General features: G+C 47.5%; 1 pseudogene; it reads right to left on the bottom strand.

The window, feature by feature from the left end:
* Nucleotides 1–9,044: 9,044 nt before the first annotated feature.
* LOC136523665 (uncharacterized protein At5g39570-like) lies at nucleotides 9,045–16,888 on the bottom strand (annotated as a pseudogene).
* Between the last annotated feature and the right edge of the window lie 4,992 nt (nucleotides 16,889–21,880).

The raw sequence follows: 21,880 nt of genomic DNA, 5'->3' as shown, positions 1-21,880 counted from the left end.
CCTAACTGTATCATCACTGACCATGGGACTAACTTCACTAGAAAGAAGTTCCTAGACTTCAATGAGGGATACTGCATCAGGATTGACTAGGCCTCGGTCAGACACCCATGTACTAATAGTCAGGCCAAGCGCGCCAATGGCATGGTCCTCCAAGGACTTAAGCCATGCATCTTTGACCGACTCAACAAGTATGTCGGGCGATGGGTTGCAGAGGTCCTAGTGATCCTCTAGAGCCTAAGAACGACCCTAAATGGATCCATAGGTTCACACCATTCTTCCTGGCCTATAGAGCTGAAGCAGTGCTGCCCTTTGACCTCGACCATGGCACCCCAAGAGTGAAGGCTTTCAACCGTGACCAAGCCATGGAGGCTCAGCAAGAAGCAGTCGACCTACTTGAGGAGGCCCGTGAGATGATCGTCATCCGCTTCGCTCGCTACCAGCAAACTCTCCACAAGTACCACAAAAGGAAGATCAGGGGAAGGATCCTCGAAGTCGGTGATCTCGTGCTCTGGAGGACCCAATCAATGAAGGAAAACACAAACTCTCTCCACCATGGGAAGGACACTATATGGTAACCAAAGTAATCTGACCGGGCGCCTATCGACTGGAGGACGACAACAGCAACGTTCTCACCAACACTTGGAACATTGAACAGCTATGTCATTTTTTCCCCTAAATTTGGTCTTACCACTTTTTAGTCAAACACTTGCCCTATAAAGCACCCTAGCCCGAACACTTTCAGCCCGGGTCACTCGGGGGATCCATGACGGCACAATACTAAAAACTACCTCTCTTTTTTACTATCACATGGTAACAACCTTGTCCCCAAACGAAAGCGCATTCCATTCCTTTGAGTGCCATACGTGACTTTGTTCTTACTCCTAACCGAATGCACCCTACCACGACCTATGGTTACGAGCAACCGAGCCCCGCGGGCCATGCCCAGGTTCTTCAAAGCTGCAGCCTATGGAACTAATAGGTAGGTGCGAAAAAGAAAGGACAAAATACAAAAGCTATGCTAGGATAAAAATAAGGAACCGATTGTGGTTCTATCACAAAAACAAAACTGATGTATTCATTAATACAAAAACTATTCACACAGGGGCTCACCCACGAACACAACTATTACATTTTCTAACTACTTCTACTCCAAATACTACTGTGGCCGCTCAACGACATCACCAGATGCCAAAGGAGAGGCCATGGCACACGCCGCTGGACATAACCACCGCCACAAGGGCCCTGCCCGGTTCTGCTCCCTCGACTTCGGCGAGTGCAATGGGTACCTCAAGGGACCCACCCGGTTCCACTCCCTTGACTTCGGCGAGCACAATGGGTACCTCAAGGGCATCACACCCATAGATGCTAAGTAGAAGAGCATGGAGCTCCGTACCTTCTCATGTAGTCGAGGCAGCTCCTGGGCAGGGATGCTGCCACCGAGGTATGGCCACCATGGCAAGAAGAGATCTCATCAAACTTTATGGACTGGCCAACCTGAGTAGCTGTAGGCATGGAACCCTCCACCAGCACGATCCTAGGAAACTTCCCCTCCAACAAGGCACGCCCAGTGAAGACCACCAGAAAAAATCCACACATGGCTCCAACCCGAAAAAGGCCTCACAGATGAGTCCAGCGCGCCACCTCCTTCGGCGAAAGCTGCCCCTTCTCAGGCAAAGACTGCTAGCACCACCTCGGGCAGCCTCCAGCTCGACATCGCGCTCTGGATTCATGAAAGGATCTGTAAGTCCTCCCCCTCGCTTACCCTCTCCCTCACTTAGGAACCACCATAGCATACATGCACTCTCGGTGAGGAGGAAGATGGAGGAGAGGCAATAGTTGGAGAATAGGCAAAGGACTATGACAAGAAGCCCTCTCCCTCCCCCTATTTAAGGAGGAAACATGACAGCTGAAGAAGGGCAAAAGATCAGAGTGAAAAACTCTCTCCCTTCCCCCCCATTCAATGCAGATAGGAAACGATGGGACGCACCCTGACCGATGGGACTCACACTGACTGACGGAACAATGCCTGGTCAGACGAAACGACGCCTGGTCAAATGGAACAACGCCTGGGTATGGCCCACCACTACCGCACGCCGAGCACAAAAACCAAAGCATCACCACACGCAGGCGGCTCTCCGCCTCCCTAGGTGGGACTTGAAAAAAACCCAAACAACGGGATCTCCACCAGGAGAGACCATCGGGCTTCCTAAAGTTGATCGAACAGCTCAGGAAAACACCAAGAGACAGGTAACGAGCAAAGGGATGCCCCATGTAGGCCATGCCGACTCCGTCATGAACGACGAGCATGGGTCCCGGTTGGACATTTTTGATTGGAGCCCTTCAAACCCCGTCACTCAAGTCATCAAGGTAACACTACCGACCCCCGCTATTTCTTTATATAATCATTCATACATTCATACACACATTCATTCCATACGCTCGTGCCCCCCGGACGATTTAGACCCTGAATCACCCGGGGGCTCGGGAACTAAGGCATCGCACATGCGGCAAAATGCATCACAACGCTTCATGTTGCATCACGAAGCGTCAGTTGCCTCATTCAACATGAGCAACGACCGACCAGGGTTCAAAGGCTGGCCCACGAAGGGCTCAAGGCTACCCCATGTCAAATAGAGCTAGGGAGAAAACACAGATGAGGCCTGTGTGGCCCTCATCTAGTCTACCCCAAAGCAGATAGGGTCATCTCAACCTTCTCGTTCGATCCTAAATCTCTTGCCAAGCCCACAGAATCCCCATCGAGGGGAGGCCAGTAGGCCACCCGGGTTGGTCTTCGGAATGACCCAGGCATCTACCGGGTTATAGGTAAAGGAGCAGTGGAATGTCACAAGAGGGCTATGCCGACCCCATCATGAACGATGGACCAGGCTTCCACTCGATCATACCCGTTAGCGAACTCACCGAGCGCGTCACTCAAGCTCGAGCGATCAAGGCAAGTGACAAAGCTCAGCCCCTCTGGTTGTGAGAAACCGAGGATGGGGTAATGCACACAACTCAAACCGACCCCTACCAAAGCCCAATGGGGCTCGAGGGCTCAAGACACCCAAAACACCTGGGTCTGCAACCCTAAACTCGCTCCAACCCTCGGTTACGCTTTGACTGCACACCAAACGCCTGGGTCTATGACCCCGAACTCGCCCCATCCCTCGGCTATGCCTCGATTGCACACCAAACACCTAGGTCTGCGACCCTAAACTCGCCCCATCAGGATCCACGACTCTGACTCGCTCGATCCCACGGCATGCACCAACGCTAGGATCCACGAGCTCCATCATGTTCGATCCCTAAACTAACTGCCTTGATCCCACGGTGCGCACCACCGCCAGGATCCACGAGCTCTGTCTTTCCTGATCCCTAAAACTAACCACCTCAGTTGCGCAACGACGCCTTGGTTGACAACTCCATCTCGACTAAAAAACACGCACACACGCCCACTGACAAAACCCCCCAGACGATGCTGCCCGAATCGCCCAGGGGCTCGGGGGCAAAACCCGTGGGTGCGCTTGCGCGCACCCGCTGACAAAACAAAAACTTCCCCTGCTGGCAACATGAAACCCCCCCCCAAACAATTATACCCAAATCGCCCGGGGGCTCGGGGGCTACATCCATGGGTGCGCCCGCGCGCACCCACCGTCAAAGACAAAAATCCCCCAGACGATTCTACCCAAATCGCCCGGGAGCTCGGGGGCTCCTGTCGGGTTCATAAACCTGGGGTCCCTCATGGACCCGCTTCCCAACAAAGGCTTGGCCCAAGCAGACAAACGCGCAACTCATGGGCTAGCCCAAGTACCCAAACGACAGGCTAGTGGGGCGAACCAATCTCCCACCGAAAGGCCTGGCCGAGGAGGAATGGCACCTGTTTCTAACTCCGGCCCGCCTCTCTAATCGGAGCACTCGCTTCAGTCTCTAGCCCACCTCTAGACGGCCTCTTCGACCAGAAGGCCTAGCTAGACACCGCTTTTGACTCTGACCCACGTCTCCGATCGGGGATGCGCCAAACCCCTGCTCACTGCTCTTCTCCGACTGGCGTGATCAGAGCCGACTGGGACCATCTGACCGGGGACGCTCGCTCGGTAAGGACCAGGGAATGGATGGAGAAAGTAAGGTAGGGCGCATAAGTCAAACCACAATACCAGGGACCGTACCCTACGCACCTGCAGAAACAATACTCTACGATCTCCCTAGCACGACAGAACCCAAGCAGTGTTGTAGGCGCCAACATTTTCCCTACAGTATTGTGGACGCCATTAACTCCCATACAGTAAGGCTCCCCCACATGCCTCTAGGCATCGACAGTGTTGTGGGAGGCGGCATTTACCGTACCAGGCAAACATGGTAAAACCCCTTGCACACCTTCGGGTATCAACAGTATGGCAGGCGCTGATGTCTGCCATACCCGAAGAAGACAACACGACCTCCCACTTGTATCTGACATTCAACAGTATTGTGGGCGCCTACCATCATCCTATACCCGCCGGCATGGGCAACAAGGCTTAGTAGCATACGTACTCTCTCCCTCTCACTTGTAAGGCCATCCCCTTCATCTATAAAAGGGGATACGCTCTGTCCGAGCAGGTAGATTGATTTGACTCATCAGTTCACTAGTCCACAACAACAGAACCTCCAAGTTCAAACCATGAGCACATGCTTGAACACTTAGCTCATAGCGGGGCTCCTGTCACTCTCGGCCCTTCTGACTAGAGTCCGACCGGACCTCTTGTACCCCCCATCTTTCTCCTTCTCGTTTGTAACCCCACTGCAAACTTCGAGCACCTGGGCTCAGGAATAAAGTCACCGACCGACTCAAATTGGACATAGGGCACGTTGCCCGAACTAGTATAAACCATGTGTCATTGAGTGTTAGGCCACCTCCAATCACAATGTATGGCAAAACCACAAATATTTACGTGTTGGTAACTTTCTGCACCGACAACAATCATAGATGAAATGACGATAAAATTTTATGGTTACGAAGATGCAAACAAAGATGCTACCATGATGCACTCGGTGGTATCCATTGCTCTTTTATTCCTAACTTGTATTTTTTTGATTCAACTATAGAAAAAGAATTAGCTTTAACACAAAGAGTATTTACACTATTTAAGAAATAACATAATCTGAAACATTAGCTAAAGAACACAAGAATGCAATATAGCTCTAGAAAATTAGTAACATTAGCATGCATATAAAAATTGGTAGGTTCAACTAGAAAATTAAGCAAATAGTTGATAAAATCACACATACATCATTTTTTTAGGTAGTACTCAACGTGTAATACAGTGTCTCAATCCAATCGTGCAAGCTATTTAGGGTCCGCCACATAACCAGCATAACAATGGCGGCCAACTTGCTATAAGTGTTGTGCTATTGTGACCTATACATGTTTACTGAAAAAAGTAAGCATGTGCATATGCATCGCATTGGCAACTAATGTGGATTTTTATCCAACAAACTATAGGGAAAAAAGCTAGTTGATTAATATGGGAGTCCAAAGACCTATTTTCTAGTAAATTGTCTTGTTGTGTGGCAAGTAGGGTTACTAGCGTCGATTATTGCAGTTATGAATCCTAAATCATCATGTAATACATAGTTCTAGAACCTTGGTGGCTATGATTTTGCCTTATTTACAAAGTCAAAACCTGCACACTCTTATATGGAGATAGATTGATGGCACTTGACCTTGCAAACCAAAAAGAGGAGGGCAGGAAGGGAGGGAGGGAGGGAGAGAGAGAGAGAGAGAAGGCACCTACAACATACGACTATCTATAGATATAGTACTACAATCTTAAAATGTACTATATATACATACTACTACAATCTTAAAATGTACTTCTGAAAAGAGTATGTATACATACTACTTTACAAAAAGATTGTGTATGGTGTATACAATTTTGAGGAGTATTTGTACATCTTACGAGGGAGTAAAAGTATATACTCACTTTGCTGTGCACATATATACTCACTTCTAATTTCATAAGACTAGTGGCTGGTCCATTTATAGAAGCCAAGCATTGTCGAGTTGATTGCAGTAACTCTATCTATAATGTAGATGCAAACTGATATGCAATTCTACGACATCTACAGGCTAACAAAAGTTATCTAAATTGAACATATATGCACTCACTACAAGATAGCTTCAGCTATAAACTCTGAACTTGCTACTTCACTGTGCCATACTCATCCCTCATATATTTGAGCCCTTCATGAACATCATGATTCCAAACCAATCAAAATTTTTTTTGTCAAGTTATAATGTAATATGAAAAATATCAAATGATACTATTATCAAGAAAGGCATGCAAACATACACTTATCTTCAAAGGTATCTAAGCATACACATATTTGAAAAACAGCATCTAAGGATACTCTTAATTCTTGATCATTGATTCTAATAAAAAATACGAAAGCCAGAACACAGTAGTAGTTCCGTAGTCTACAATCTAGAAAACTAAGCTTGGGAATGAACTAATCCATCTCAAAATCAAAATAGTAGGATGGGTTTCTCTATTATACCTAGATTGCACATTTCACTACCGCATTCTCCTGCTTATGCTAGTAAAGATGCAAAGAGAGTGCTAGCTTAAAATGGAATAGTTTCACTTGATCAAACTTTAGGGTGTGACTGAACTCTGAAGTGTCACTCAAAAGCAACATGAAATGCTTTGCCACCATCGGGCAAACAAAATATCATGCTGAAAAGGAAATAGTAAGCAGAGGAAGTTTACCATTAGGAAAATCCTGGCCTCCGGACCCTGACAAGAAATTAAAAAAAACATCAGATGAAGAATAATATATATTGCAATATAGCTTCCCGTCTAAGATTACATCCAGACAAACATTATTTATAAGCTGAGAATTTACGTGAAAGCAAATTGTCATATAAAATTTTTATGATATGACATTTGAATATTGCATTTTGTAGCTGATTAGGTCTTAGCAACAAACATTTTAGCTCTTCTGAGATTAAAAAACTAATATATTCCTTAAGCTAAGAAGATTCAGTTCAGTTGTAGGAAACTGTGGTTAAGAAAAATAATTTATGCTTGTTCACCATAAACTTGATCTAACTAGCACAAGAGGCAATACCTATTAGTTATTGTGCATAATGACACACCACACTGATTAGGTATTTTTTTCAAATGTGAAAATATGTGTTCTACCAAAAATAATTACTAGGAATCAAATGCACAATAGTTTCTTAGTGAGTGTCTTCTTAGGTGTGATTCATTATTACGATCAGTTCAGCAAGCTCATAAGTACATAAGACCGCAAATAAAGTGGCAATATCAAAATAGTCTCCTTGATCTATTTCTATGCCTGTCATCATAGATCTGAAACATACCATATTGTTGCTAAATCTATGTCAAACCAAATAAAGAAACATTTGGCTGGAGCATGATAACAAAGAAAGAATTCAGGAGCCTAACACTTGAAAAGAAAGAGCACATTTTATGCATTCTGGTTTGGCTGTAGCAAGTGTGGACTAATTAACCTGGACAACCTTCAAATCAGTTGTGCATGTTCATGGATTGGATGTCGATTCTCCCATGCCCTCCTGCATGGTCCTAACAATGGCAAGATGCATGTGTGTGAGATGGTTTACCAAGCTGCATGCGTGTGAGATGGTTTACCTCAAAAAAATCAGAACAAATCCATGTATGAAACGAACCTTTGGAAGGCATGGCAACGCCCTCTGCCATCGAAGAGGCCATGGGGCGTGACGGTGATGTGCTCATGGTGATGCGACACACCCAGAGGCACCGCCCATGGGGATGGAGATCACAACCTGGTGGGTGCTACCGCCATGGGGGAACAGGCCAGAGGACGCCGGCACGACCATGCCGGTGAAGCGGAGATGGGGCGACACCGCTGTTGGTGAAGGGGACATGGGTCGTGGCCATTGTCGTCATGGGGGAGCACCGTCCGTGTGGGATGGCCATGCCATGGCCGGATGCAGGGGAGGGGCCCTGCTGCCACGGACACCACTAGAGGGGCAAAGGGAAGTCTAGTCACGATCTGATCCACTGGCGGAGGGGAAGGGATGTTGTGGCAAGATGCCACTACCGTAGGGGGCCATGGAGGGCACCGCTGCCCTAGCCGAGTCGACGGCGCCAGGAGCGCCGGTATGAGGCGCTAGATCCGCCAAGGCAGGGGAAGCTAGGCTCTAGCCCTCGGCAGTACGAGGCGCTAGATCCACCAGAAGCACCGGTACGAGGCACTAGCCCTTGACGGTGGTGAAGCTGGGCTTGTGCGACAGGTCCGAAGGCTAGGGCACGCCGGCCGAGAATGCTAGGACAAGCAACGTGATGCGTCTGTGCCCACACAGGGCTAGGCGGCAGCGCAGCGGGGCGGGAGCTAGGGAACGCCGGCCGAGAACGCCCGATCGGGTGGTGCGCTACCGCACGACGGAGAAGTAGGCAGCGGCGCAGCAGCGGTGGTAGGGAGAGGGGTCGAACGGGCAGTGTCGGCGGAGGGAGGGAATGAGGAGAGACGGGATGAGAAATAGAAACCACAAAGAAATCGTCAGTGGGTGGGGGAGCTTCGGAGTGGCATAGCAGCTCGAGCTCGTGAGTGGGTGGGTCGGGCCTATGAGCGGGGGGGACCGACGTGGGTCTGAGGTGGGAGCGGGGGGTGGGGAGACTAGCACGGTTAAGTGCCCGTGGTTGGCTCAGTGATTTGGACTTGGGTACTGATTATTATTCAGTACCCAGGGTAATAAATAGAATATATATAAAAAACACTGGCAAGAAGTTCATATAGGATCAACTTAATAGAGCATGCTCCTAATATCTTGTTGACACCTTTTGACACAGTGATAAACTTCTCCCAGCACCAAAAACCTATATTTATATCAGCATCATTTATCTACAAGCTATCTTTTACCACCTAAAAGGCCCGTGTGATTTGGTTTTTAGATTCACAAGCTCTACTAGCTAAACAATCGACAACCTCAAAAGGCCATCATATTCTAGGATTAGTAGGATAAGAGGTTATTGAACCACTATAAGAATTCACATTCACATATCTCAACCAAAGAGAAAGGATCTTACATCTTTCTTGCGCCCATAGTACCCCTATCCCCCACCATAGCTTGGCCTCTCATACCCACCACTCTAATACTTGGACTGCTCCTCTCCATAACCATATGAACACTATGTCTCCTCACCATATTGTTTTGGCTTCCGAGGCTTCCTATAACCACCAGAGCCATAGGCACCTTCATCCTCCTCAGATGTCATCTTCTCATACCCATAACTAGAACCACCATAGCTCTGTTCCTCGTTCTTCCTATCATAGCCATACCCTGAGGAACCATAGCTTTCCTCCTGACTCTTCCTCCCATACCCACCACTGCCATACTCCTCCCCACCCTATGCCTATTGTCGTACCCTGATCCATAGCTCTCCTCAACCTATGGCTTCCTCCCATACCCTGATCCATAGCTCTCCTCAACCTGTGGCTTCCTCTTGTACCCTGATCCATAGCTCTCCTCTGATAGAAACATTATAGGATCACTAGCCATAGATCTAGCATACTAACTGACATATGATGAAGTGTAAACCCTAGAACATGTACTAGTATGGGGAAATAGAGAGAGAGTGGGATGCGGGTGGCAAACCATCAGCCGCCTTCGCACAAGATGAGCTAGCCATCGCAGTGCTCGGTGGAGACTCGGTGGAGGCACGGCGGTGAAAGGCGACGGTGCAGTGGCAGCGTTGTTCACGATCGTAGGTGCGGTCCAGTGGTAGTGGCAAACCTCGTTGTGGTGCTTCCCGTCACTGGCTACGCAACCTCTCTAGATCGATGTTAGGGTTTTGTCAGTGGGAACTATAGCTCGCTCAACCTCATTAAGAGAGCCACCGGCCTCCACCTCTTTTTATAGCATAGTGTGATGGGGGCCCACCAACCATGTACAGTTGGGCGCCCCCAATCAGGGCGTGAATCCAAGGGCCCAATTGGTCGTTGGGCCAATTGGTTGGAGATCATCTAACATTCTCCCCCTTGATCTCACCTTATGACTTAATCTCAACTTACTTACTTTATCTTGTTCCCATTCCACCATAGATCAGTGCATAGAGCATGCCTCATCGTCACGATCAGTTGCCATTAGATTAAACAGCTACAATGCACCTCTCTGTTTTAAAATAGATTCTCAACTAGGCCCTTATTGTCTAGGAATCATAGGCTTTCCCTTAAACCCATGTTGGCTAAGTGTTCTCCGAACACACTGGGTGGTAAGCCTTTTGTAAGTGGATCCACAAGCATCTTTTCTGTTCTTATATGCTCAAGACTAATTATATGATCCTGGACTTTATCTTTCACAACATAATACTTTATGTCAATGTGAGCATAACATACTGTTGGATTATTATCGCGGTATAACTTAAGTGGCCTATGTATGTCGTCTACCACTTTCAACCCAGGCATGAATTTCTTTAGCCAATTCACCAGCCTTATGGCCTCATAACATGCTACAAACTCGGCATACATTGTGGGCGATGTAGTGACGTTTTGCTTTGAGCTTTTCCACGATATAGCTCCTCCTGCGAGAGTGAATATGTATCCTGACATGGACTTTCTGTCATCTCCCGCATAATCAGAATTTGTATACCCCTCTATGTGCAGGGAATCAGATCTTTTGTACATTAGCATGAGACCCTTCATACCTTGCAGGTAACGCAAAACTTTCTTTACTAATTTCTAGTGTTCTATTCCTGGATTACTATGATATCTGCCAAGTAACCCGGTAACAAATGCCAAGTCAGGGCGAGTACACACTTGAACATACTGTAAACTTCCGACAGCTGAACTATATGGAACCGCTTTCATTTGATCGATTTCATATTGGTTCCTAGGACATTGAAATTCCCCATATTTGTCACCCTTGACTATGGGAGCAGGTGAAGACTTACAATTTTGCATACTATATTTCTTTAGAATTTTTTCTAAGTATACCTTTTGTGATAATCCTAAAACCCCCTTTTCTCTGTCTCGGTGAATCTCTATTCCTAGGATGAATGAAGCTTCACCGAGATCCTTCATATCAAACTTTGAGGACAAGAACTTCTTTGTTTCTAGTAGTAGATTAACATCACTGCTAGCGAGCAAGATGTCATCCACATACAAGACTAGAAAATGTATTTCCCATTCTTGAACTTTGCATAAACGCAATTGTCCTCTATATTTTCTTAAAACCCAAACTTTCTTATTGTACTATCAAACTTCAAATACCACTGTCTTGAAGCTTGTTTTAATCCATAAATGGATTTCTTCAGGCGGCATCCATACGTTCTTTTCCTTCTGCAACAAAACCTTTCAGTTGTGCCATGTAAACATTTTCCTTCAGATCCCCATTTAGGAATGATGTCTTAACATCCATCTGATGTAATTCTAAATCATAATGTGCTACAAGCGCCATTATGATTCTAAAAGAATCCTTATATGAGACTGGAGAAAATGTCTCATTGTAATCTATGCCTTCTCTTTGCGTGAAACCTTTCGCCACAAGTCGCGCTTTAAACCTTTCTATATTCCCTTTGGAGTCTTGTTTAGTTTTGTAGACCTATTTACAGCCTACTGTCTTGGCTCCTTTAGGAATTGTTTCTAAGTTCCAAACACTATTGGTTTTCATTGATTTCATTTCATCTTCCATGGCTTCAAGCCACTTGGATGAGTGAGCGCTTCTCATGGCTTCTTCAAATGAGGTGGGATCACCCTCCATTTGAAATTCCTCACATTCATAAACTTCATCATCATCAGGAATGGTTGATCTCCTGACTCTTTGAGACCTTCTAGGGGCCTCGTTAGATGACGCTTGTTCTATATGATATTGTTGTTGCTCTCCCTCATGTGTGACAATGGGTTCTAGGGGATCCTGAAGGATAGGTTTCTCATGTTCATTCATTGTTGCCAAAGGAGAACTAACAACAGGTGTTGTTACTACAGTGTCTTGCACTATTGGTATAGCAACAATAGGTAGTGTGAAGAATGGCTCCTGAACCATAGGAGTGGGCATGTATACCTGCTTCTCTTCAAAACTAATTTCTCGTGCTACCATGCTCCCCTGATCATATCATTCTCCAAGAAGACATCATGTCTTATTTCTACAAACTTCGTTTGTCTATTAGGACAATAGAAGCAATAACCTTTTGACTTTTCTAGATAGCTAATGAAATGGCAACTGACAGTCTTGGAGTCTAGCTTCCCTATGTTTGGGTCAAATACTTTTGCCTTAGCTGGACAACCCCATACACGTAAATAGTTAAGTGAGGGTTCCTTTCATATCCACAACTCATACGGTGTTTTGGGCACCGACTTACTTGGCACTCGATTAAGAATATGAATGGTGGTTTTCAACGCCTCCATCCATAAACTTATTGGTAAGGTAGAGTAACTTATCATGCTTCTCACCATATCCATTAAGGTACGGTTGCGTCTTTTAGCTACTCCATAATGCTGAGGCTCGCTCGGTGTAGAATACTGGGCTACTATGCTATTTTCCTATAAGAACCTTACGAAGGGTCCAGGAACTTAGCCATATGGGGTGTGTCGACCATAGTACTCTCCCCCACGGTCAAACCTTACTACCTTAATCTTTAAGTTGTGCTGATTTTCTACTTCAGCTTTCAATATTTTAAATTTATCCAATGCTTTTGATCTTTCCTTAATTAGATAAATATAGCCAAAACAAGAATAGTCATCTATGAATGTTATAAATGAATCATAACCATCCACACTCTTCATAGGAAAAGGACCATAGATGTCTGTGTGAACTATTTCTAAAATTTATGCGCTTTGTTTGGCATCTTTCTTTATTTTCTTAACGTACTTTCCTTTTATGCAATCTATGTATTGTTCTAAATCTGAAAATTCTAAAGGCCGAAGAATTGATTTCTTAATCAATCGCTCTATTCTCTCCCTCGAAATATGGCCTAAATGACAAAGCCATAATTTCAAAATACATCATGCACTCTCTTTCGCTTATTTGTTGCATTCATATACGAGGAAGCATTCTCATTCTCAGTACTTACATCATTCACATTCTCAGAAAGTGATAATAAATAAAGCTTGTCTTGTCGGAAGGCAAGACCAACACATTTATTATTAATCACAATCCTACATTTGCCATTACCAAAATGACAATCATATCCATCATCATCTAAACGTGAAACACTTATTAAGTTTCTTCACAAAGAGGGTCCATAAAGAATATCTGAAAGCTACAGTCTAAAACCATCATCTAATTCTAGAGATAAATCTCCAATGGCTTCAACTTCAGCTTCAACTTTATTTGCAACTTTAATTCTTCTTTCTCCTCTTTATAGGGTCCTCTTTGTATGGAATCCCTGTAATGAATTTGCAACATAAATAGTTGCACCTGAATCAATCCACCAAGTAGATTTTGCATAACTTAAATACAAGGATTCATCTATGAATGTAATGAAATCCTCACCTCTCTTTAGAAGGCTCTTCAAGAAGTCTGAACAGTCCCTCTGGTAGTGTCCATGTTTCTTTCACCATTTACACTGATCCTTCTCAACTTGAGCATTGTTGTTCTTCGGATGGTGGTCATTCTGAGGGGCTTTCCCTTGAGGTTTGGCATTCTTATTGAAGTTCTTTTTCTTGTTATTCTTCACAAGGTTAGCAAAGTCACCCTGTAAGGATTTCAGCCTCTCCTCTTCTTGAACACACATTGTGATGAGCTTCTCTATATCCCACTTATCGGGCTGCATGTTGTAATTAACAACAAAGGTTTCATATTCCTTTGGCAAGGAAGCAAAAATCAAATGAATCAAAAACTCATCCTTGAGCCCCAAATCCATTGGCTTCAGCTTCAAAGCCATGTTGCTCATCTTCAGTATGTGCTCTCTGATACCACCACCGGTATATTTCTCATTGAACAATTTCTTGATCAAAGTGCTGGCATAAGCCTTTGAAGAGCCAGTGAACTGACTCTCCACCTTCTTAAGATACTCTGTGGCGGTATCATAATCTGGGATAGACCACCTTATAGCATCTGAAATTGTGGACTTAGCCACCATCAAGCACTTACGGTTTGAAATGTCCCATTTCTTGCGTTTGAGATCATATTTCATCCGCACTTCTGCATGATCTCGCTGCCGAGCAGTGAAATCAGCATCAGACTCATTTTCTTCCCTCACCGGGTCCACTGGCTCAGTAGGACATAGGGAGGTAAGCGCTAGGTCATTTTCAGACAGCGCAAGTGCTAGTTCATACTTCTCTCGCCATAACCTATAGTTGCCCCCTTCAAGAGCCGGTATGTATGAAATAAAAGCCATTGGGTTGAGTCCTGAAAAACAACATCAGAGATAGTGAGAAAATATGATATCATAATTGTATGATTTAATTTAACGTTGGTCAAAATTAAAACATACAACATTCTTATAGACTAATTCTACATCACCATTGGGCATAAATAAAATTAATGCATGAAAAACTTATGAATAAACATTATAATATTGCTATTATCAACGTTGGTCAGAAAAATAACAATATTATAATTTACTGATTAAAAATAATGGTTTGAATTTAATTAGAAGATAATAAACTTTAACATTGCAGTGAAAACATGAAAAAAATTATTTATCTACTTTTCAGAAGTGTTTTACCGTACTAATCTACTCTCTGGAAAAATTATCCCGTTGGTTCAATTTTTTACAGAGATCGAAACTGGACAAATATCATCAAAATTTGCTTCTAAAAAGAATAAAACTTAAACTTGTAGTTCACTGTTCATGTGGACCAAGCAGCAAAACGGCCTGGCCGGCTCTGCTCTCGCGTGCGTTGCGCCTTCCTAGGCCGCAACCTGGGCCTGGGCCAGCAAATTCGCCCACCGCGCGTGCCCGCCTGGGCCGAATGTTGGCCCGGTAGTTCTCAGCCGTCGATGCAGATCGGACGGTCATGCACCATTTTTGAGAGTTCAAACCCCCCCCCACCAGCCGTGCCCCAAACCCTAAGCTCATTCGTCTCCCTCCCTTTCCTCTCTCAGCGCAGCGAGCAGCGGTGGCCGAGTGAAAAACCGAGAGGTGATGGCGCTGTCGCCTACCGCCACATCGGCGCGCACGCTCCCCAGAGGGTGAGCGCACCACCGTCGAGCGGTCTAGGCGATGGTGCCCTAATCGCCCACATGCGTTGCGGTGAGATTTTCCCTAAACCCTAGATCTGATCGGCACCATCGTAGGTCCCCTCACCTGAGCACGCGCTCCCCAGTGGGTGAGCGCACCGCCGTCGAGCTGTGCTGTGATGGTGCCCTCGGCTGGGCTCATGCGCAAGACGGTGAGCGTGGCTCTACTTCTCCCCGTGCGCCGATGAGGCGGCGGCGGAGCTCCTTCCCGTGTGACGGCAGGATACAACCCACGCGACGGCGGTGGTGATGCGCATCGAAGAGTTTGGGTAGGTCCCTCCTCTCTTTCATCTGATCCGTTTCTAGGGTTAGGGTTAGGGTTAGGGTTAGGGTTAGGGTTAGGGTTAGGGTTAGGGTTAGGGTTAGGGTTGGCTACTGTTCTTCTTCCCCGAGTTGTCTATGGGTTAGGGTTAGGGTTTGAGTTTCTTTTCAAAACTGAGACCCTTTCTTACTCCTTTTATTCACCCGATTTGGGTTTAGGGTTCGATGAACCCTCTGCTTGGATCCGAAACGGATCTATCACCTCCTTCTAAATGCTGCTACTCGGTTTTCTACTTCGATAGGCTAGATCTACGCCTAGTTAGGCGACTGATACCATTGATAGAAACATTATAGGATCACTAGCCATAGATCTAGCATACTAACTGACATATGATGGAGTGTAAACCCTAGAACATATACTAGTATAGGAAAATAGAGAGAGAATGGGATGCGGGTGGCAAACCATCAGTCGCCTTCACAGAAGACGAGCTGGCCATCGCAGTGCTCGATAGAGACTCGGTGGAGGCACGGCGGTGAAAGGCGGCGGTGCAGTGGTGACGTTGTCCGCGGTCGTAGGTGCGGTCCAGTGGTGGTGACAAACCTCATGGTGGTGCTTCCCATCACTGGCTGCGCACCCTCTCTAGATCAGTGTTAGGGTTTTGTCGGTGGGAACTATAGCTCGGTCAACCTCGTTAAGAGAGTCATCGGCCCCTACCTCTTTTTATAGCGTAGTGTGACGGGGTCCACCAATCATGTAGGGTTAGACGCCCTAATCAGAGTGTGGATCCAAGGGTCCAATTGACCATTGGTTGGAGATCATCTAACATCCTCCACCTGTGGCTTCCTGCCGTGCCCAGATCCATACTCCGATCCGTAGCTCTCCTCTACCTGTGGCTTCCTGTCATACCTAGACCCATACTCTGATCCGTAGCTCTCATCTACCTATGGCTTCCTCCCGTAGCCAGACCCATAACTCTCCTCCGGACGGGCCTGACCGTCATAGCCAGAGCCGTACTCACCGGACCCGTAGCTCTCCTAAGCCTGCGGCTTCCTCCCATACCCAGATCCATACCCAGAGCCATAGCTCTACTCCTCCTGCTTCTTCCTACCATACCCGGATCCGTAGCCAAATCCATAGCCACCGCCCTCCTCCATAGGGGGCTCAGGCTTGGATCCGTAAGGCGGCTGTTGCTCCTTCTAGGGGCGGAACCCGTAGTTGGGCTTCACCTTGGCGTGGTGACCGTACGGGGATGGCTCGGAGGTGGAGTAGTGTGGCGCATCGTAGGAGGTGGAGGGCGCTGAGCACCGGTAGCAGGTCTCTTTGAACGGCGACAGCGGGCGACCGAAGGTGACGGTGAGATTGTACCCACCGCCATACGACGTGGGGTCGAACTCATCAAAGTCGTCCGCCTCCTGCGTGGGGCCGCCTTGGGGCCTGGATCTCTCGTAATACGTGGTTGCCATGGCGGATCGCTGAGATTGGCTGGCTGGTTGATCAGATGGCAAGTGGCTAGCGAGGGTTTGGGGGCTTTGGCCTGGATTTCTGGAGTGTGGGCGAAGAAGGCCCGCGTGCATGGCCGCTTATTGCTCCGTGGACTATGGGAAAGCGCGTTGGGAGCTCGCCAGCTTGGGGTGGACGGGATCCGGGGAGACGTGAGGGCACGTGGTCTGGCCTACGGTGGCCGGTGCAGCCAATTTTTTTTGTTTTTCAGCCTTTTTTAAAAGATTTTCATAAATACGTCTCGAGCAGCATCCTTTTAAAAAATAGACTCTAACATCGGTGCCGTGACAATTGGCGCTGAGCTTACACGTCTCGGCGCTAATTGCTTTGGCGCTGAGGTCCATGGTCATTTTCTTTCATGTCGTTGACGTGGCTGCTTGCGTGCCGCAGACGTGGCATGAGCTCGGCGCCGTGGATCTTAGCGCCGAGCTCGACGCTGTAGATCTTGACGTCGAGCTCGACGCCAATTACTACGGCGCCGAGCTATGGAAATTGATAAATTTTAATTTTTACCATAACTTGGATATTGAGAAATGTGGCTAACTCTAGATTTTTTACAGTGACTCGTTGTTTGATCACTTAAAACAGTCTAGAAATACTTAAGATAAAAAATAATCTAGGGTTTATGTTCATGAACTAGCCTAAAAATGCTTCTAAGTGTTGGATCAACAGTTAACTCCTTTTTTCATGTTGTTGTTTTGCCCAGGGTAAAACTATAGTTTGTTTTCTAGATATGAAGTTTGACCTATAATAGAAGTTGTAGTTTGAGTTGAGTACAACAAACTTTGCTTTTGGACCTAAACCTAAATCAGTCTTCAACATGGCCGAATTATGAGGCTGTTTTGCCCCCTCTAAATCTTTCTAATTCCCTTATCGACGGTAGTGAATTGACATGTTTACGACATTTTATCTTCTAAATTTGTATAGCAACTCAATTTGATACCGTACTACGAGTTTGAATACTCTCTGAGGAGATGACAACAAAACAAGTCTCGTCAAGTTTGGACTTAGCCACGGTAAAAAATAAGACTCAGCCACGGTCATAAATTCTAGATTTAGCCATATTTCCACGTGCTTATAGGTCATGATGTGCTTACAGGTGAGGTGTGTTGCGTCCATGCTTTGCCTACACATGCACGTACGGTTCGTTGCATGCACCGATGCATCTCCGGTTAGCAATGCAATAAACGCATAGAGCCGAGCCCTATATCGCCCCGCCGTACTGCAGGAGCCAAGCTCTGTACTGTGTCGCCCGGACGTGCTGTAGTTCCATTTGGTCAGGCAATTTTTTTATCTAAAGTATTTCTAGAATGTTTTAAGTGATTAAACAGTAAGTCACTGTAAAAACTCTAGTATTAGCCACATTTCTCAATATACAACCTGGACAACATCCATGAGTTCTTTTCTGCCATCTCGTGTCTCAACCATCTGGAGTCCTTGTCAGTGCGACTCGATAAGAACATGGATGGTCTGTTTCCTTCTCTGGATGACACAATTGCTCGGCCGCCGAAGACCCTCAGTTATTGCTTTAAGCTGCATGGGCATATACGCATACTACCATCATGCAGCTGGATCAAGGAGTTTGTCAACGTACAAAACTTGGACCTTGAGGTAACCTTACAGGAACAACATGACATGCAGGTCATCCTGGATCATTTAGTACATCGTTCAATGGTCCTATGAAACGTCTTTGTATCAAGCTAGTTCAAGATGATGCGCTCCGTATAGGCATTAATGATGAGTGAAAGTTCGCTGGGTTATGACTTGAGGTCCTTAAAATTGTTTACACCACAAACTTATAGGCAACTATTGGAAATATACAAATTTGGAAGATAAAATGTCACAAACATGTCAATTCACTACCGGCGATAAGGGAATTAGAAAGATTTAGAGGAGCCAAAACAGCGTCACAATTCGGCCATGTTAAAGACTGATTTAGGTTTAGGTCCAAAAGCAAAGTTTGTTGTACTCAACTCAAACTATAACTTCTATTAAAGGTCAAACTTCATATATAGAAAAGAAACTATAGTTTTACCCTAGTCTAAACAACATCATGAAAAAAGGAGTTAACTATTGATCCAACACTGAGAAGCATTTTTAGACTAGTTCATGAACATAAACAATAGATCATTTTTTATCTTAAGTATTTCTAGACTGTTTTAAGTTATCAAACAACAAGTCAGTGTAAAAAATCTAGAGTTAGCCATATTTCTCAATATCCAAGTTATGGTAAAAATTAAAATTTATCAATTTCCATAGCTCGGCGCCGAGCTCGGCACCAAGATCTACGGCGCTGGCGCCGAGCTCATGCCACGTCCGTGCCACGCAAGCAGCCACATCAACGACACAAAGAAAATTACCCTGGACCTCGGCAGGCAAATGCAAAAAAACCGTACAATTCTAGCTTCGTACAAGTTAATTATTTTATCTTTAATAAATATATATATATAATATTGAGTGAAATACACTGGCGGCCCTTTAACTTGTCGGTCTATACCAATTCGGTCCACAAACTTACAAACGCGGAAAATAGGCCTCTGACCTTGTCAAGTTGTTCACCGCATGCCCATTTTCCATCCGGCACGGCCCCAAAGCGACGTGGCAGCGCCAGCGTGGCGGACAAAGCAAGTGAGCCGCAGGTTTCAATAACGAAGATGCTGTCGCGGCCTCGTCGCGGTCCTCTGTCCGTGCCCCGATGGCCGCCGCGACCGCGATCGCGCCCTTGCCGGCCGGGGCCGCGCCCACCTAGCCGCGAGCTCCGGGCTGGTGCGGGAGCGCTTGGCTCGCAGTGCGGGAGCCGCTGGCGCCTCCGCGGGGAGGTCCTGGGCACGGGCACCTGCCGCTGGGGCAGCCATCCAGCCGACCGTGGGCGCGGGGCCGCTGGCCACGGGTGCTCGAAGCCGCTAGCCGCAGGCGCCAACGCGCGGTGGCCGCGGTGACGTCGGCGCACATGACCCGTGGCGACGTCGGTGAGCTTCGGGCGTCGGACCATCCCGGCGTGCTCGGCTACTGCTGCTGCAGGAAGCGACGGAGCTCGTGGCTGGGCGGGCACACGCGCTGCAGGCGCGGCCTGGCCGGCGAGGGTGCGGTCACGGCGGCCATCGGGGCACGGACAGAGGACCGCGACGAACAGAGGAAGCCATCGGAAAAAAAAGCGATCGCGCGCGTCTGGGTTGGCTGGAGGAGGGCTGGCCACGCGCGCCCGCTGCTCGCAGTCGCGTCGGCGAGGCCCTTGGTAGTCGCGCACGTCGAAGGCCCTGCGGCGGACGCGAAGCCAAAGTGGTTGTGCTCCGCGGCTGGCTCATCGGTGGCCGAGGAGCCCAAGCAGCCGGCGCGAATGCGACGTCGTGTGCACATATTGGTGACCGCGGCATAAAGGAGGTGGCAGAGGAACGTGGCCCGGAGGAGCGCGTCGGTGGCGGCAGCCGTCGTGCTGGTCCGCGTCCACCCGGTCCCGGCTGGTCGATCGTGCTGGTCCGCGTCCACCTGGTCCCGGCAGCCGGGCGCCTCACGGTCAGCCAAGCGTGCCGGTCAGCCTTCTCACCTCCAGCTTGCATCAGGTAAGCGTGGTGCCCCGTGAACGCACCTAGCACCTGGCATTTTGTTGCAGCGGGCCGCGAGCTTGTCCCTGAGTCCGTCCACCTCGGCCTGCTTGGACTAGAGCTAGCGCTGGAGGTCGTCGAACGCAGCCTCGTACAGCGCCACTGCCTCGTGCGCGCCGACGTCACCGCGGCCACCGCGCGTTGGCGCCTGCGACTAGCGGCTTCGCGCACCCGTGGCCAGCGGCCCCACGCCCACGGCCGGCTGGCTGGCTGCCCCAGCGGCAGGTGGCCGCGTCCAGGACCTCCCCGTGGAGGCGCCAGCGGCCGGCGGCTCCCACGCTGCGAGCCAAGTGCTCCCGCACCAGCCCGGAGCTCGCGGCTGGGTGGGCGTGGCCCCGGCCGGCGAGGGCGCGCACGGCAGCCACCGGCGGGTGAGGGCGCGGCCCCAGCCGGCAAGGGTGCGGTCACGGTCACGGCGGCCATCGGGGCACGGACAGAGGACCACGACGAGGCCGTGGCAGCATCTTCGTTATTGAAACGTGCGACGTGCTTCGTCCGCCACGCTGGAGCTGCCACGTCGCCGGGAGGCCGCGTTGGATGGGAAATGAGCTTGCGGTGAACAACTTGACAAGTTCAGGGACCCATTTTCCGCGTTTGCAAGTTCGTGGACCGAACTGACATAGGCCGACAAGTTAAATGAACGCGAGTGTATTTCACTCTATAATATTTATGGATTAAATAATAATAATTTATTTATTATGAATTATACTTTGATAGTATATGTATTTATAGTTCTAATCTTTAATTATATATTTTTTAAAACATATAGAATTGCATTGTTTTCGGAACGAAGGCCACAGCGTTGCCTTGTGCAGTTGTGCTTATCGGTTGCCGTATGGACAACGCAGCACTAGCACATCAAGATGTCAAATCTTGATGATCGGACAAACTAGCTAAACCGGTCTAGCTATAAACAAGCTGTTGACATTTGGCACCATCAACCGGACTACCACACATTTGGCGCCATCAACTGGACTACAACCATCTGCGTGAACATTAAAATCAGCATTGGTTTTTGACAACTGACAACGTACAAATAACTGGAAGCAAATCTCAACTCTTGGCCATCTCAGCCAAAGTTCCATGAATTATTATGATCCAGACATAAGATTTGTCAAGGAGCAACTGAATTGGATGACCAGAACAGCTAGCACATGAAAGGAGTAGGAGGAATTGCAAGAATTTTCTTTTGTATTCAAGAGGAGGGGGAAGGGGAATGTATTTTAAAAACTGTGCACCAGTTGTTGTAGTTTCAGTCAGTCTTCTACTCTGAAAATGACATTCATTGCACACCAAAATAAAAGAGGGAAAGAATAGAGGCTCTGCCATTTTTCCTCACGAAAAGAATGATGA

Source organism: Miscanthus floridulus, chromosome 18 (genome assembly GCF_019320115.1).
Source record: "Miscanthus floridulus cultivar M001 chromosome 18, ASM1932011v1, whole genome shotgun sequence".
Classification (NCBI taxonomy): Eukaryota; Viridiplantae; Streptophyta; class Magnoliopsida; order Poales; family Poaceae; genus Miscanthus; species Miscanthus floridulus.
Note: the sequence above shows the minus strand (reverse complement) of the source record. Positions and strands in the feature narration are given on the sequence as shown.